Below are 5,799 nucleotides of genomic sequence, written 5' to 3'. Positions count from 1 at the left end.
TCCTTTTTTTCGAGCAAACATGGATGCTAGCATTTAGTAGTCCTCTTTTCTTCGAACAACAGGATCATCTTCCTCTAAAGAAGAATATGGAGTACGTGAAGTGACTAGTTCCGATTATGCCAGGATGAAGAAGCACTGTCTATCTTCTCATCAGAAGGAGCAGTTGAAGGATGGTTACATTACTCCCCACAAGACCAAACTAACTTCAGCTCTAAAGGACTGACAAATCTCCATTTTTTTGCTGTGATGCGCGAGTACAATGTTGTTCTAGGATTCTTTCTGGTGAGTTCAATTTTTCTAAAAGTGTGCTCTACATGGACCATGTATGTGCCTGTTGAAACTGTCAATTCATAGTACAATTTGCTTTATACTAATCACTTTTTTGTATTTGTGCAAACAGGGGTGCTTAGCTTGATTTCAACGGGAACTGCACAAAATGTTCATGAATACATCGAATCATTCATTTCCACCACAAGAAAGGAGGTGACCATAAGTTCAAGGCGTTGCAACATATAAGGGCGAAATCATACAAGCTACGCGTGAATTTGGTTGATTTTGGTGGAACTGCACAAAAAGAACAGCAGGTTTATTTAGCACGAGGTGCCATGTCAATGTCCGAACTGATGGCAAACCCTGCCCATTCCACAATCGTAGGCATTTGTTATTTTGGAATGGGAAAACCTTGTCGAATTTTGCTCATTGATTTTAGCAAGATATGCGTTTGATATTTTCGAATGGGACGCCCTTTGCTATCAGCAGCGGCGATCAATTTTTTCTTTATTCTTTAGTTGTGAAGTAAATATTGCCTCTGACATGTGAGTCGCTGAGATGCATAATCATTGATTGTTTTGAATGTTCTCTATGAATTGTCAGGCCTGTGTGTTTGATTGCAATGTACAGAAACGCTAAAAAGCTGCTCAAACTCTTTGTACTCCTTCTGTTCCTTTTTACTTTGCACATTGTGAAAGTGCATACTTTTTTGTATAAGATTGGTCAAAATAGAGATACTTTGACTGCAGACAAAACTTGTATGCAGACTAGAAAGGACCGGAGGGAGTACATGTGAAACTGTTGCAAACGTGGTGATCACCCTGGGAATAATTCTAGTACGTATTGTTTTGCATGTTCATCCAATGCCAGTGATACAGGAATTCGAACTAATCGAAATAAATTCATTCATACACGGTCGGATTTCATATAAACATGCCGGATTTCATTACATTTCATACATTCTTCAACTAAAAAGGGGTGTTTGTGGCCGCATGCATCTCCCAGATGCAGAGGCCGGGGGTCATCCTCCTTTTTGAAAAAAGATCTAAAAAGGGGTGCGCTGGAGGTATAATTAATTAATCGAAGCTACCCACCTGTGTCCCGCTGAGCCGAACAGAAGCTTCAGTGACTTAACTGCAGGTGCAGTTGCGTAACTGACATGTGGCCTATTGGGCCCACATGTCAGTCAGCCAACTGCACTAGCAGTTAAGTAGAAGCAGCGTTCTTCTCCAGCGCAGCTCTCTGACTCCACGTCGCCGCCAAGAAGCTAACCGGCCGTCAATGGTCAACCCGCCTAGCTTAGCTTCAACCGGAGGGTAGCAGCGGTGGCCTTATTTGGACCCGAGCGGCGGCGACCTACCATGTTCTACTCTTCCTCGTTTTCTGTGTGGCGCGGACTCGTTGGCAGCGGGGCGGGGCCTCGGCGGAGCCGGCGATGCCTCTGTCTCGTTGCGGGCGGGCGGCGCCTCAGCGGAGAGGTGGAAATCCTCCCCCACATTGCCGGCATGGTGGGGCCTCGGCTGAGCCGGCGATGTCCTCTGCCTCGTTGTTGGCGGGGTGGAGCCTCGGTGGAGCCGACGGTGTCCTCTGCCTCGTTGTTGGCGCCGCGGGGCATCGGCGGAGCAGGGCGTCGTCCACGCCAGCGGAGCGGGGACTCGTCGAAGCCGGCATTGTCCTCTGCCTCGTCCTCGGTCTCGCCAAACATCGCCTCGCCTGCTTCATCGCCCTCTTTGCTAGCCTCTTTGTAGGCGGCCGCAGCCTCCGCCACCCGCATGCGGTACCGCCAGCGCTCGAGGCGGCCCTTGCGGGCGGAGCGGTACGAGTCGAGCAGCGCCTCCTGCTCCGCCCGCTCCGTGGTGATCTGCTCCTCCGCCCGCAGGTGCTCCTAGAGGAGATGCTGGTTGTAGGCGGCATCGGCCTGCGCCTCCCGGAACTGCTCCTCCCACATCTGCCTCACCCTGTCCATATATTGGGCACGGGCCTCGCCGATGGTCATGGTGCAATGCACCGGCGAGGATGGCGCGGAGGAGGGGGTTGGCGCCGGATCGTCGACTACCATGTTCTCCATTGGGACGTCGTCGTCCTCCGGCTGCCTGCCGGCTAGCCGGTCGGCAGCAATGGCTGCTATCTCCTTGTTGTCCATCGTCCGCCCATCCCGAAGAGTGCTGGAGCGCGGGGAAGCCATGGTGGGCAGTAGTGGTGTGGATAGGAGAAAGGAAATGAATGCGGATGACTGCGGCTATGGCCGGTGCAGCAGTTTATATAGTAATGGTGGGCGGGCGGAGGGACGGACGTGTGACGCCGGAGTAGCCGCCTCGGCAACCGCGTATCATTAATGTGCGGTAGATGGACAGACGGACGACACTTGTGTCGTTTGAAGGCGGAGCAATCGCCTGCACCGAGAAGCGGGGCAGCCGACGCTGACTGTTTCGGGCGGAAAGCGCGCGCGGGTGAGGAGATCACTTTACTTGGATAGGATGACAATGGGGACCCACCAGGTCCATAGCCTCACGTACGCAAGTGCCTCCTTATTATATATATATATATATATATATATATATATATAACTATAATTTATTTTGCTTCCTCCTGGTTTCCTGACATCATGGTCCCACACCATTGTCTACCTATGTACTCCCTCCTTTCCGGTTTATAGGGCTTATCTGAAAATTTTAGTTTTTCCATTTTATAAGGCTCAATTTGGTTGTTTGTCATCACATGTTCAGATTCCAAGGTGCATTAAATCATTGCATGCAAGTATTAAGAGAAAATTGACCAATGCATGTACTTTATGGATGCATGCATTGCAATTAATGCATTGATAAACATAATTTTTTGAGGATAACAAGAGCATTAATTAGGTGCTTTTGCAAAACTAGAAAAAGTATTCCACCACTCGCCATCTACCTTGATTGGTGAGATTTTTGAATTGAGAATTATAAACCGGAAAGGAGGGAGTAGTCAATAAATGAGAGAATTGCACAAGAAGCGGCCAACAGCTGGGACCAAGCAGCTCGAGCAGTATTTGTGTTTTTGAGGTGTGAGCACTACAGAGTTTTTCGATGTTTACCCCAAATATTAATTTTTCTCCTCTGAACAACAACGAAAACATCACTGCAGGTATTAACTTGGCGGGCTGTGGCCCGTCTAGCCCAGGCCAGATATCCAGCCAAGATATTAATTTTTTTCAAGCTGAAAATGGCTAGCCCAGCTATACTTTTTTTTAGGAATACCCAGGCAAGGTCAAGTTGTTATTCTCTGCCCCGCTGGGCTGCAAATCTTTCCTAGGAGGGATGCATTAGGCTTAACAAGAAAATGGGCTTTAAGAAATAATGAATGAGATGTAATTATAAAAACTGGGTAGTAACTATAAAAAAATGCACCAAACAGTGATTACTTTATAAAATACTCTTTTTGGAATATTGAAAATTTTAATTTCATTAATTGTTGCGAGCGGAATGTTTCGTTGGATTTTTACGCAATATAAATTTATATTGAAATTGTATTTAATCTGACTAAAATTTCGGGATAAAAATATTCGGATCCCATCAAAATGTGGGAAATTTTATTGAATTCTGTTTTGAACGGTTGGTTGAAATGGGCTGTACTTTTAACAAACTGTAAATGAGTTGTAGTAAATTCCATTAGAATTCAAAAATGGGCTACACATTCTTACAAATCTCAAATGGGCTATAAGTTCTCTGCCACACACTTCTGGCCTTACTAAGTTGACGCGTCCCCTAAAAAAACAGAGTTGACGGGTATGCAAGGCTTTGTCAACTTATAGTCAACACACGGTTCTAGCAGCAGTGGCCGTTGGATGTCCATCCAACGGATGCCGCGCTTCTTCTTCAATCTCGGATATTCTAGCTTCACCCGCCCAAAAAATGATTCATCCCCCTGACATCTGGGGCGCACCGTTTCGGAAGTTGACCTGTGGTCCTACTAAGTTGACGTACCAAGGGCTTTGTCAACTTAGTCAATATAAACGATTCTAGCTACAGTGACCGTGCGATGTCCATCCAACAGCTGTCGTGCTTCTTCAACCTCTGGTCTTCTTGCTCCAGCTGCCCAAAGCAGCGCCGGTCGTGCCGCCTGCTCCTGCCTCCCGTGGCCGGCTGTGCTGCCGCGGAGGCCTCACCGCCCCCTACTACTCCCACCGCTGGCCAGGCCATCCCTCCACTCACCCACACCCCCTGTTATTCTGCAGCGACGGCAGCGCAGTCGGACCAATGAACCCTCGTACTCCTCTCCGCGTGTGCATCCACTGCCGCTTCTTCCCCGGCTCCGCATCGTCCCCTTCCTAGGCCTCGCCGTCGTCCACCGCCGTGGTGCTCTCGGCGCGGCGTGGTCAACATGGTCAAGGAACGACTTCCATCGGACGTGGACTGTACGTGGAGAGGCTGATAGCTGGGTGCACGGCAGCCGCAAGGAAGTGCCTCCTTATTACGCGCAAAATAGTTATTCCTCCACCTGACAGCGGGGACCCACCAGACAGGCCACCGTATTTCGCGAAAAAAATGATTCTCCCCTTGACTGCTGGGACCCACGAGCTACATCTTCGCATGCAAGGAAGTGCGTCCAAAAAAAACAATTCATCCCCCTGACTGCTGGGACCCACCAGCTACATCTTCGCACGCAAGAAAGTGCGTCCGGATAAAAAACGATTCACCCCCCCGACTGCTGGGACCCACCAGCTACATGTTCGCATGCAAGGAAGTGCGTCCGGGCAAAAAAAATGATTCGCCCCCCAGACTGCTGGGACCCAGCAGCTACACCTTCGCACGCAAGGAAGTGCATCCGGGCAAAAAAAACAATTTGCCTCCCTGACTGCTGGGACCCAGCAGCTACACCTTCGCACGCAAGGAAGTGCGTTCAGGCAAAAAAAACGATTCGCCCCCCTGCCTGCTGGGACCCACCAGCTACATCTTCGCAGGCAAGGAAGTGCCTGACAGTCGGGACCCACCCGGTCGAAGCGTACTTAGCGTTGTCATCCTGGTCGCGAACGTGTACGTACATACTGGTCGATGTAGAGGCGCGCATGTGTCGTAGTAGAGGCGCACACGTGTCGTAGTAGAGGCGCGCACGTGGCATGTACACGTACGTACAGTGGCGAGGGTGCAAGAAAGAAAATACGGCCACGTACGTACATACGGGCAGGGTCTCGAACGCCTACTCGCGCATACGTATATGGCTGGGTCGGAACGGAGAAACAGTGTCGTCGTCGTGTTCATGGGGAGGCAACAGAATGCGTCATGTTCATCGGGAGGCAACGGAACACGTGGGAGCCAATCGGCTTGGACGGAATAGGCGATGGAAACGAGGCCTGTCGTACCGCATAACAGAGGAAACGGGCTTGTGTTCGACCGACCACGTTCGGAACGGGGTCCTGTTGATCGGGAGGGGTGTGGCGTACCGCAAAACGGAGGAAACGGACCTCCTACGATCGAAACGGGGGTCATGTTGATCGGGAGGGGTGTGGCGTACTGCAAAACCGACGAAACGAAGTTGTGTTGGAGCGGTACGGTC

The sequence above is a fragment of the Triticum aestivum genome, chromosome 2B (assembly GCF_018294505.1).
Source record: "Triticum aestivum cultivar Chinese Spring chromosome 2B, IWGSC CS RefSeq v2.1, whole genome shotgun sequence".
Lineage (NCBI taxonomy): Eukaryota > Viridiplantae > Streptophyta > Magnoliopsida > Poales > Poaceae > Triticum > Triticum aestivum.
This window is presented reverse-complemented; position numbering follows the sequence as displayed.